Here is a 12,276-nt window from a genome sequence, read left to right on the forward strand (position 1 = left end):
ATACCAGAAGATGGGAAAATGACCGCTAGAGTTTTAAAACTTGGCCAAGAGGATGAAAAAAAATTAACAAGGAAGTTTGGGCTGGGGAAGGAAATAGGGGAGGATTAAATATTGACTCCATAAGGCTTACAATTGAGAGAGAAGATTGTCCCATACGTGTATGTCAGTACCCTATATCCTTAGAAGGACGGGAAGGTTTGAAGACAGTAATAGAAGGTGTAGGAGTGACGAGGGTCACACACGGTTGGGATGGACGGAGACAAGATCTCTTTGAAGCCAAGTCATATAACTTGCAGTTTATTGCAAAGGGCGTGGGTGAAGGGCCCTGCTGGGAGCTGCCAGCCGCAGCTCGGAGCAGGCCCGAGAGAAGAGAGGGGTAGAGAGGATGAGAAGTAAGAACGTAAAAGCATAGGAGGGTAAATGGAAAGTAAGTAGATGAGTGAGTGAGAAAGTAAGAAGAAGAAGAAGAAGAAGAAGAAGAAGTGAAGAAGAGAGCAAAGTTCCCGTTAGAATACAATAAATCATCTTCTGTGTTGAATATTCTGATTCTCACTAACCAATCTAGTACAACATACAAATCCTATAGCATTTCCATACAGCCTATAAGAATCACTACATTGCCATACTGTGCTACATTTTAAACCCTAAAAACTCCTCTTTGGACCCCTTCTGCCAAGCTGGCAGAGTCTGCTCTGACCCTTGGACCTGCCTGCTTGCAGAGGGTATTGTTTCATCAAGAGGGGATTACCTTCAGCTGGCCACACCATTGTTTTCCAGTTGTTCAGTAACTAAGGGATCTCAAAACTTGCTTTCATTTCAATCTCGCTTATAGTTTCTATATTCTCAAAATCTTTTGCCAGGCAATCATATTTATAAAGCTTTCCTGTTCCATCCTCCCCAACAGAAGAACTAATAAAGGACGGGACATTAGAACCCTGTATGTCTCCTCACAATATCCCTATTCTCCCAGTAAAGAAGCCTGATGGGAATTACAAATTAGTACAAGATTTATGGGAGGTTAACAAAAGAACTCAGACTTGTTACCCAGCGGTACCAAATCTTTATACTCTTCTAAGTCCCACCCCAGCATCAGTGGTTTAGTGTAGTGGATCTTAAAGATGCTTTTTGGTCTTGTCCACTAGCCAAGGAGAGCCAAAATAATTTTGCATTTGAATGGGAGGATCCAAAAACTGGGAGAAAGCAGCAATTAAGATGGACAAAGTTACCACAGGGTTTCACTGAATCTCCAAACTTATTTGGGCAAGCTTTAGAAACAATACTACAAGCTTTTCCCACTCGTCCTGGAATACAAATTATCTAATATTTGGATGATCTTTTACTATCTGGGGAAGCTGAAGTTGGAGAGGCTACTATACAACTTTTGAATTTTCTTGGGGAAAAAGGATTAAGGGTATCAAAAGGGAAGCTGCAATTTGTAGAACCAGAGGTAAAATATCTTGGACACTTAATAAGTAAGGGTAGCCAGAAGCTCAAACCTGAGAGAATTGCAGGGATGTTACCTCTTCCCCCTCTCTCTTCAAAGAGGGAAATCAGAAAACTACTTGGATTATTGAGATGTTTTAGATTATGGATTGATGGGTACACAGAGGTGTGACGATGTTCAAAGGGGTCCCAGGTTGAGGGAAGAGACGAGGATTTGACTCCATGTTTCAGAAGGCTTGCTTTATTATTTTGTGGTATATATTACATTAAAACTATACTAAAAGAATAGAAGAAAGGATTTCCTCAGAAGGCTAGCTAAGAATAGAATAGGAAGGAATGATAACAAAGGTTTGTGGCTCGGCTCTCTGTCCGAGCTAGCTGGGCTGTGATTGGCCATTAATTACAAACATCTAACATGGGCCAATCAAAGATCTACCCGTTGCATTCCACAGCAGCAGATAATCAATGTTTGCATTTTGTTTCTGAGGCTTCTCAGCTTCTCAAGAGGAAAAATCCTAAAGAAAGGATTTTTCTTAAAAGATGTCTGCGACACAGAGGCAGTAAAATTTTTGTATGGAAAATTGACAGAGGGAGAGGATATAAAGTGGACCAAAGAAGACGATGTTAAATTAGAAGAGTTGAAGTTAAAACTGGCCTCAGTACTAGCTTTAAGCTTACCCTCGTTAGAAAAACCCTTTCGTCTGTACATAAATGTGGAAAATGGGGTAGCTCGTGGAGTTCTGGTTCCAGGAGTGGGGAGGAGTACAGAGACCAGTAGCTTATTTATCAAAGATGCTGGACCCAGTGAGCTATGGCTGGCCAGTATGTATTCAAGCTTTAGCAGCTACTACAATCCTGGTAGAAGAAAGTCATAAGCTTACTTTTGGAGGTAAACTAATTGTGTGCACAGCTCATGCAGTTTGAAATGTGTTAAACCAGAAGGCTGAAAAGTGGTTGACAGACTCTAGAATGTTAAAATATGAAGCAATCTTGATAGACAGTGATGACCTGACACTAGAAATAAACAGAAGTTTAAATCCAGATCAATTCTTATATGGAGAACCAGCAGATAACTTAATACATAATTGTTTAGAAATTATACAATACCAAGCAAAATTTTGAGAAGATCTTGAAGAACAACCCCTTTCAGAAGGGGAAATAATCTATGTGGATGGTTCCTCCAGATGTCTACAAGGAAAAAGAATGTCAGAGTACACAGTAGTTGATGGAAAAGACATGCAAACTATTGAAAAAGGAAAATTACCTTCAAACTGGTCAGCTCAAACATGTGAATTATATGCTCTAAAAAGAGCACTGGAATATTTACCACACAAGAAAGGAACTATATATACTGATTCAAGGTATGCCTTTGGAGTAGTACATACCTTTGGAAAAAATTGGAAAGAAAGGTGATTACTTAATTCAAGACGAAAGGGATTAGTACATGTGAGACGGAGTGGGGATCCATTCTGAATTAGGTGAAGTGTCTGGAAGAGGTGAGGGGTCTGTAGGGCCAAAGCTGAAGGAAAAGCTGCATTCCAGAGACAGCAAGGAGACAGAGAAAGAAAAACAGAAATTACCGCAAGGTCAGTCTGCCCCAGACCTAGGAATTCCTTAGATAAAGAAGAACTGGTGCTAAATGTCACGCGGAATGAATATGTATGAACTTATTGTAAAACTGTATGCATATGCATTTGGAAGGGGGATAAAAGAAGACCCGAGGTCTTCAGAGGTACGCTTGCCTATTGGGGAGGCTTGCGTCCGGCGCGCCGTAATAAAGCATACCGGGCTTTACAACTTTTACGAAGTTGTGAGGTTTCTTCTTTTCTCCGCCAAACATTCTTGGCGAGCCAGCCAGGAGACGGAGATACTTTTTGTCTCCATCTCTGTCCCCGCAGGGGCAGGGGGGGACCGACGGACTCCTAGGTGCGCCCCAGGATTTTCCTGGTGGGGCTCCACTCGTCTCGGCTTGCCTCCTGCTGGGACAGACAAGGACCTGCTGGCCTGCGGAGGAAGATACGGTATGTACTGAGGGGCCCCCGGGGGGGAGGAAGGAGAGCAAGAGAGTAAACCACCCAGAGACGTCTGGGTTCAGCTGATAGAGCAGCTGAGCAGCTGTATTAGAGACGGGATTCATAGTTCTGATAGAGCGGAACCGCCAGCAGCTCTGGGGTGAGCTGGGTGAACCCGTGTATGTGTGTATTGGGGTTCATTGTTCTGATAGGGCGGAGCTGAACCCGCGTATGTTTTCTTTGTGTGTGTGTGTGTGTATGTGTGTGAGTGGTGTCCGGACTGTTATGAACAAAATTCGGGTAATATTTTTTTTGTGAGAAAAAAGTTACAAAAAGCAGCCAGACCACGGGTAGCTGCTGAAGTTCTTCGTGTTTTGTTATTGTAATCACGAGTCGTTGTGGCTAATCGCTCCTTTTGTATCAGCAGAGCCTCGCCCGAGGCGAAGTTGTACCTTTCCCAGAAGGGTGGGAACCTTCCCGAACAGTAGAAGGTGGGGGGGGCTATGCAAAGTGACTCCAAGACCACAATGCAGCATGGGTCCCCCGGTGTACGGAGAAAACCCCAAAACAACGAGCCACCTAAGAGTTGAGAGACTAGAGTGATGTCTAGACGTGAAGAGCCGAATGCTGAACCTGCAGAGATGCAAAACACCTTCAGAGCCTCTCGCCCTGACCAGGAGAGACGACCCCGGCGGTGAGACGAGGCTGACTGAGGCGGCAAAGGTACCATCTGACGGGATCAGCAGGCCCTAAAGGCTCCCACGAGGACTTGATCCCCAGCTCTGCCCCTTGCGGACAGAGCTGCGCATATCCTCCTTCTCTGAGTCGCTTTGGGAGAGACGACGGAGACTGCAGACCCGTCGAGCCACCCAATCCTGAGCTGATCACTTTTAATAAAAGCATTGAAAAGGAGAAGAAGTCTCCTGGCCCTGCTTATTTCAGCTGGGGGCTCGTCCGGGATAGCCACGCCGCAAGAAGACTCAGGACTGGCCATCTTGGATCTTCAGAGGACAGCTGGCTACTAGGACCAGGGATCGGCTCAGGACAGCGACGCAGAGGAGCACCGGACTGGTGAGAAACCCGGTGGCGGGAGTGGGAGACGTGCGCAAGTGTGTGAGTGAGACGAGGGCCGGCAGCCGGACCTTCGAAGTGAGTGGGACCCCTCAGTACCGCGTTTCCTGACTCCTGCGAAGGGGCAGGCCGGAAACAGGGGAAAGCGAGTGGAATTAGCGTGAGTGAAGTCGTGTCCCAAGGGGGAATAAAGGGCCCCCCACTCCGGGCGTGCGGAGTGAATTACTGTGTATGAGTGGCACGCACCCCAAAGTCCTGACAAAGGGAGGTCAGGCACTTTTGTAAGTCTCGAGAAAGATTCGCGTAAGATTTGTCAGTCCCGAGAAAGATTCGGGTGTTTTCGCAAGCCCTGCAGGCAAAGTAAGTCCTGACAAAGGGAGTCAGGCACAAACCCCAGCGAAGGAGGCTGTGGTTTGCTTTTAAGTCCTGATACGGTGAAGCCTAAAAATTGGCGAGTTAGGCAAACTAAAAATCAGGCAGTTGTTTTTCCTGACTGAGGGAGTCAGGCACGACCCGGATTCTTGGCCGAGGCATCGTGTGTTCAAGTCCCGATAGATATAAGAGATTGGGCTGTTGTTTCAGTATAAAGTCCTGAGCATCAGGCAGAAATTTGAAGTTCAGTGGAGGAGGCTGAACCTCCTCAAACAAGGTTTTTTTGAAATTACCAGTCAGTTGAGGCACCTTTGAGACTTTGTTATTGAGACCTGAAAAATGGGATATTGTAGTAGTAAAAAGACCGGCAAGAGACTGAGGTATGTACATCCCAATAGCCCCTTAGGAGAACTGTTAGAAAAATGGGATTCTATAGAGGCCACGGAGGGATTAGATAAAGTGAAAATGATCCATTATTGTATGGAAGTCTGGCCAGAATTAGAGGTGCAAGGAGGATGGCCTTGGTGTGGGACAAAGGATAAGTGGATGTGCCAACTATTAAATAATTATCTGACAGCTCGAGGAGATACTGATCCTGAGCAATTACTGTATATATCTTGCTGGGTAAAGAGCGCTATTGGGGATGAAGGGGTGCGAATTTGTAAGGTACAGAGGAAGAAAGAGGGGAACGAAGGAGGGGATGATAGAACTAGTAAAAGATGGGACCCCCTGGATTATTTGCCTCCTTCTGCCCCTCCACCTTATAATCCTCTTCTACAAGCACCTCAAATGGCAGGTCCGGTTCCTCCCCCGGCTGCCATCTCACTACCACCTGCTCAAATTCCTCCTTCTACCTCTTCAGCTTCCGCTATGATAAACCCAGTATCTCCTCCAACCACTCCCTCACCACCCCATTCAGCTCCTCCAGTTCCTTCTGCATCACCACAAGCGCCTACTCCACCTGCTGCATTCTCCACCCCTTCTCCAGCTCCGCTGAATATACACTCGGGCTCTTCTCCCCCTCCTATTGCTGTCCCTTTTCCTCCTCCTAGTTGGGGCACACATGCCTCCTTGCCCGATGAACAGCTATCAGCAAATACACTTGCTGATGGGCAGAAAGTTCAGGGTAACCCAGATATTCCTCAAAGTAGTTTGGCATTTGAAGATGGGCCGTACTGTAGCACCAGATCCAAGACCTCCAAGGCAGAGAGACTCTTTCCCCTCAGAGAGGTTCCTATGGGAGGAGTAGCGGGAGGTGTTGGCTTTGTGAATGCTCCCCTAACTGCTTCTGAGGTGAGAGGATTCAAGAAAGAGTTGGGGCATTTAGTGGAGGACCCAGTGGGCATAGCCAACCAAGTGGAACAATTTCTAGGTCCAAATATCTACACTTGGGGGGAGATGAATTCCATCCTGAGTATATTATTTTCCCCAGAAGAGGTCCAGATGATAAGGGCGGCTGGCATAAGAATATGGGAGAAAGATAACAGTCCAGGACCCCAGGTGCCAACAGGTGAACAGAAATTGCCACTAACGGAGCCCAGCTGGAACCCTAACCAGGAGGAGGGGAGGAAGGCCATGAGGGAATATAGATCTTTGATAATACGGGGGATCAAAGAGTCAGTTCCCAAAGGAACTAACACCCAATTGGCGTTTGAGGGTACACAGGAGAAGGATGAAGCTCCTGCTGCCTGGCTTAATCGCCTAAGGCGGAACTTCCAGTTGTACTCTAGAATAGACCCAGACACCCCAGAAGGTCTAATGCTGTTAAAAGTCCAATTTGTTACCAAATCTTGGCCTGATATAAGGAGAAAACTGGAAAAGATGGAAGATTGGCAAGAGAAGGACATAAATGAATTCTTAAAAGAGGCATTGAAGGTGTATTTAAGGAGGGAGGAAGAAAGAGCAAAGGCCAAGGCTAAGGTCATGGTTGCTGTAGCTAGAGAAAGTGCAGGGTGGGCGGGTCCACCACCAGGAGGAGGCAAGGATAGGCCAGTACTGTCAGGTGCAAGAGGGATGGAGACACCTCAAGGCCCTTTGAGAGAGCGACATTGCTATTACTGTGGAGAGCCAGGACACGTCAGGAGGTTTTGTAGAAAGCTCAGTCTCGATGCGGCAATAGCCAGGGAACAAGATAATTTAGAGAAGATCCTTAAAGGTGACGATTAGAGGGTCAGGGGCTTTACACTATAGGGGATCCAATGCAACATCTAGAAGAGCCCTTGGTAAACTTTGAGGTGGGCCGCCTAAATGAAGCATTAGAATTTTTGAGTAGATACAGGAGCAGATAAGTCCTGTCTCAACAAAGTACTAAGAAGTATAGTATAGAATAGTGAAAAACATCTGAAGTTAGACAAAAAACCAGCTAGGTAGAAAAGATATCCAATAGCACCAAAACTGGCCAGTAATACTTAACGTGTAATAAATTATGTGAAAGTAAAAGGTACCTTATTGTAGTCTTGTGTGTGTGAGAGTGAGTCACGAAGTCAGCCTCAACTTTCCGGGCAGGTGGGAAGGGGGCAGTGCAAGTGTGTGTATGTGTGACCTGCAAACCAGGCTTGTGTCCCCCGGGCGGGTGGGGGCTGTGGCCAAAGAGCATGTGTGACCTGCAAACCAGACTAGTGCTCCCCAGGTGTGTGAGAGAGCCGTAGCTGTAAGAGCGTGAGTGACACGCAGACAGCCTCACAGGTGAATGTGCACCAGAGGCAACCAGAGTCAGGGCCCTTCCAAGAGGCCCAGGGATACTGAGACCTGTGGGCCAACCCCAGGGTGAGGGGGGGCTACAGGGACCCGTGATTATCTAGGAATAATGATCCAGTTTGTGTCTTGAGGGTGTGAAGGAATGTGTGAGAGTGAATATAGACAAATTAGAATAGAGGTAATGTAGATTGTGCATTATAAGTTTTACCACATATCCTTAGAAGGAAGTGTATTGTGTAGAAGAATGGTGTAAGAAAAAAACCCAAAAATTTAAGTGTAAGGGGTTGAAAGAAATATTTAAGCTCTAAGTGAAAGTAGAACAGAAAACCAGTGAATTAAATACACAGAGATATAAGAAAATAAAAGTACTTTGGGAGTTAAGTTAGCTGAGAAATACAACTCCTTGCAAAATACAGAGTATGTAGAAGTTGATGAGAGAACCAATAACATTAAACAGAGAAACTGAGTTTTGATAAAATCATTAAATAGCAGACTATTAATGCCTGTGTTTGAAAGCCTGTTTCAGGTATTCTTCATTACTAATTCGACTGTGCAGACCAAAAGGAAAAAGGTTGGACTCACATCACTCTCACCCCTGGCATTGGACCAGGATTCAACATCAGGTTTTTTTTCCTCTGGCATTGGACCGGACTGCACCCCTTTCTCCTTCTGGCATTGAGCCAGACTCCCAGTTTTTCCCTCTAGCATTGGGCCAGAGTCCACACCACTCACCTCTGGGCACTGGACAAGGATTCATCTGCTTCACAAACTAAATCACCTGAGTATACTGTGGTAAAAGGACCAAAAGATTTAAAGTTGACTCTCAGAAGGAAGAGTCAAATAGACTGAACTGTGTGGAAAAAATTGGTATCAAGAGTTCTAATATTGCTTAAAATGTTTCAAAACTGTTTTGTGAAAACTATGTTGGTAAAAAGTTTAAGACTGTAAATAAGAAATTCTAGTTAAGTTCCCCAATTTATTTCAAAAAAACTCCAGGTTACTCCTCCACAGAACACTCCCCTGGGAGGGGAAACCAAAATTGGTAGGGAACAGACCAAGAGGGGTTTAACCAGAGAAGCGGGTAGAAGAGACTCTAAAGAGCTTGGAAGCTTTTCCTCAGTAAAATTCCCCAAGAGGCAAGGCCGGGTGGGCAGGCTCTGCAAGATGACCCATACCGGACTCTTGGGAAGGGTAGTACTGATGGCTCTGATTGCTGGTGGTGCTCTGGGAAGCCCAGCTGAGCGGTGCAGTGAATGCTACCAACTTCTCTGTGCGGAGGAAGTGAGCTCCTTGTCGAGAGTCCACATCAGTTCTGACCCTGATCGTGTTAACCCCTCCCAATTAGTCCTTTATCAGAAAAATAAGAGAGTGTATTGGATAGCATACAATACTGCCACTTTTGGGCAGCCACTCCTAGGAGAGTGTACTGTAGGGGAAGCCTGGTTGTGCTTTGAATGTGATGCTGCTGAAACAAGCTCAGCAGATCTAGTAAAAAGTAAAGAAATGGTGAAAATGGTAAGAAAAATTGTTTGTTACAAGTATTTATATAAGTGTACTGGAAAGGAGATCAACCCCTTTTGGAACACATTTCAGGGGAGCCCAAAATCCCTAAGTTTGATCTCATCTGGCAACTGCATTGCTAGAGTGATAAAACCAATTCTCTTATTACCCAAAGAAACTGGATCAAGTTTGGGAGTTCCTATATATAATGATTTGGGAGAAAATAAACAGAACCGGGAAAGTGAAATAGAAATTGAGAAAATCCAAAATTGTAAAAGCCAAATTGGGATTCCAATATCTATGTTAAACAAATTAATCCGGCTCCAGGCAGTATTAAAAATAAAGAATTCAATTATTAGGAACATTTCAAATGAAATAAAAAGATTAGCATGTGTAAATAATCAAGATCAAACTCCTACACTTGATCCCAGTGGGTGGGAGAACCTGGAGATTTTCAAAAAGGATGTATGGGAAAAGGTAGTTTTTCTCACTGTGTGTGTACTTGGAGCATTGCTTTTTTTACTATGCTTATTTATCTGTTTTAGTAGAATAGTACTTGCCGTGCAGACCAACCTGAAGAAACCAAGGAAAGTAACAAGGTTTAGTAACCATGATTACCAAACTGCACAAGAGATTTATAGTAGATTCAAAACAAAAAAAATTGTGAGTTGATGCGAGCTTGGAATTTAAGCTCGATCAAAGAAAAAGAGGGGGGACTGTTATGAACAAAATTCGGGTAATATTTTTTTTGTGAGAAAAAAGTTACAAAAAGCAGCCAGACCACGGGTAGCTGCTGAAGTTCTTCGTGTTTTGTTATTGTAATCACGAGTCGTTGTGGCTAATCGCTCCTTTTGTATCAGCAGAGCCTCGCCCGAGGCGAAGTTGTACCTTTCCCAGAAGGGTGGGAACCTTCCCGAACAGTAGAAGGTGGGGGGGGCTATGCAAAGTGACTCCAAGACCACAATGCAGCATGGGTCCCCCGGTGTACGGAGAAAACCCCAAAACAACGAGCCACCTAAGAGTTGAGAGACTAGAGTGATGTCTAGACGTGAAGAGCCGAATGCTGAACCTGCAGAGATGCAAAACACCTTCAGAGCCTCTCGCCCTGACCAGGAGAGACGACCCCGGCGGTGAGACGAGGCTGACTGAGGCGGCAAAGGTACCATCTGACGGGATCAGCAGGCCCTAAAGGCTCCCACGAGGACTTGATCCCCAGCTCTGCCCCTTGCGGACAGAGCTGCGCATATCCTCCTTCTCTGAGTCGCTTTGGGAGAGACGACGGAGACTGCAGACCCGTCGAGCCACCCAATCCTGAGCTGATCACTTTTAATAAAAGCATTGAAAAGGAGAAGAAGTCTCCTGGCCCTGCTTATTTCACGGACACTGTGTTGCTGTATGTTGCATTGAGTGATCAGCGCGCTGTATTTGAAATTGTGCAAGTGTATAAAGTGTATGTTGTATAAAGGAGAGTAGATCCATAGTGCTCTACTGCGCGGGGGGGGGAGGTCCTACCCGCCGCTGGAGAGGCTGAGTAAACACTGGCCGGGGCAGGCTGTGGGGGCGGGGAGCGCCCGACAGAGAAAACAGAGTAAACTGTGGAAAAGTGCGGGTGAGGACGTTTATTGAACAAAGGTGGTAAATTGTGGCGTGGGTTGTGTAGGCTCTTACCGTGGCTAGACGAACCCGAGGGGTTCCTCTGCCTCAGTGGTTTGGACTCGACCCCTGGGAGTTTGTGAATCCGGTGGATTATTGGATAGATAGGGGAGACGAACGAGTCCATTTAGAGGGGCTCTACCGGACTTCAGCTGGCACTCTTGTAAGTCTGGACTGGGAACAGTTTGCCGTAGAGGATTTGGAGCTCCCTGTAATAAGTGGAATAGCTTGCCTTTGCGGGAAATTTCGAGTAGCCTTTGGTACATCAAGGGGCTGGCACGCTGCGTGGGTATTATTACAGTGCATAGTTTGTGGGAAACGCTGGTATTGCTGTTCTAGCAGGCGACGGGGCACGTGCCCCAAGTGTAGATTAGAGGTTTCTGATCAAGCTGATTCAGAGTCTAAGATCTTAAAGCTTCTGTGTGGGAAATCGCATCTGATACCTGCCACTTGGAGTGTGTGGGAGGAGGACTGGGAAGCTACTGTGAAGTCCTGTGAAAAGAGGTTTGGGTGGAAGCGAGATAGGGCAAGAAGGAAATAATGGGAACTAACCAGAGCAAGGAAGTTCCACGAGCCAGCCCCTTAGGGTGCATCTTGGCCCACTGGAAGGAAGTCACTAGCCGGGGGGGCTCTGAGAATAAAAAGGATCTAATCCAGTATTGCACACGCTGGTGGCCCTTATACAGGTTAGGGGACAGAGCAAGGTGGCCACCCACTGGAACCCTAGACTATAATACTTTACTGCAGTTAATGTTGTTTTTAAGACGGGAAGGTAAATGGGATGAGGTCTCGTATGCTGATATGTTTTTTGTTTTAAGAAATCACCAAGAGTGGCAAAAGGACTGTGGGATTAAATCACCCTCAGACCCACTGGTCTTGGCCCTTGAAAAAGATAACAAGGCAAAGGGAGGGCAAATCAAACGCTGTTGTTCAGCATGCAGTATAGGACAACGGTGTATGAGATCAGATAAGGTCTATCGTTCTGAGGAGCAAGAACGAGACACATCTGAGTGGGTGAAAGTTCCCCCAGCTCCTCCCCGAGGGGGGGGGCTGGGCAGGTTGAGACTGAAACTGAGGATGAGGAGGAAGGGAACCTCCCCAAAAAGGAGGAGGACTCAGGTGGGGAAGACACATCTACTAAAACCCACCCTACCCGTGGGAGTCCAGTTGCATCTAGAACTAGGAGGCAAGTAGTGCTACAGGCCCCTCTGCGACAGGCAGTGGGACCAGAAGGGGGCAAATTAATGATTAAAGTGCCATTTACCACCCTTGATTTAGAAGCATGGGAAAGGATTGAGAGGAATTATCGTGTTGACCCGATACTCACTGCCAAACGCCTACAATATGTTATCAAACAACACAATCCAGACTGGGCTGACATCCAGCTACTACTAGATGCTTTCACTGAAACAGAGAAACAGCTGATCTTAAAGACAGCAGGGAATTTGGCAGAGGATTACTGTAAGGCCACACAGCTGGATGTAAAAGAACATTTCCCCCTCCAAGACCCAGAATGGGATCCTAATGT

The sequence above is a fragment of the Melozone crissalis genome, unplaced genomic scaffold (genome assembly GCF_028551555.1).
Source record: "Melozone crissalis strain CALT ecotype California unplaced genomic scaffold, PUWL_Pcris_2 ptg000105l_1, whole genome shotgun sequence".
NCBI lineage: Eukaryota > Metazoa > Chordata > Aves > Passeriformes > Passerellidae > Melozone > Melozone crissalis.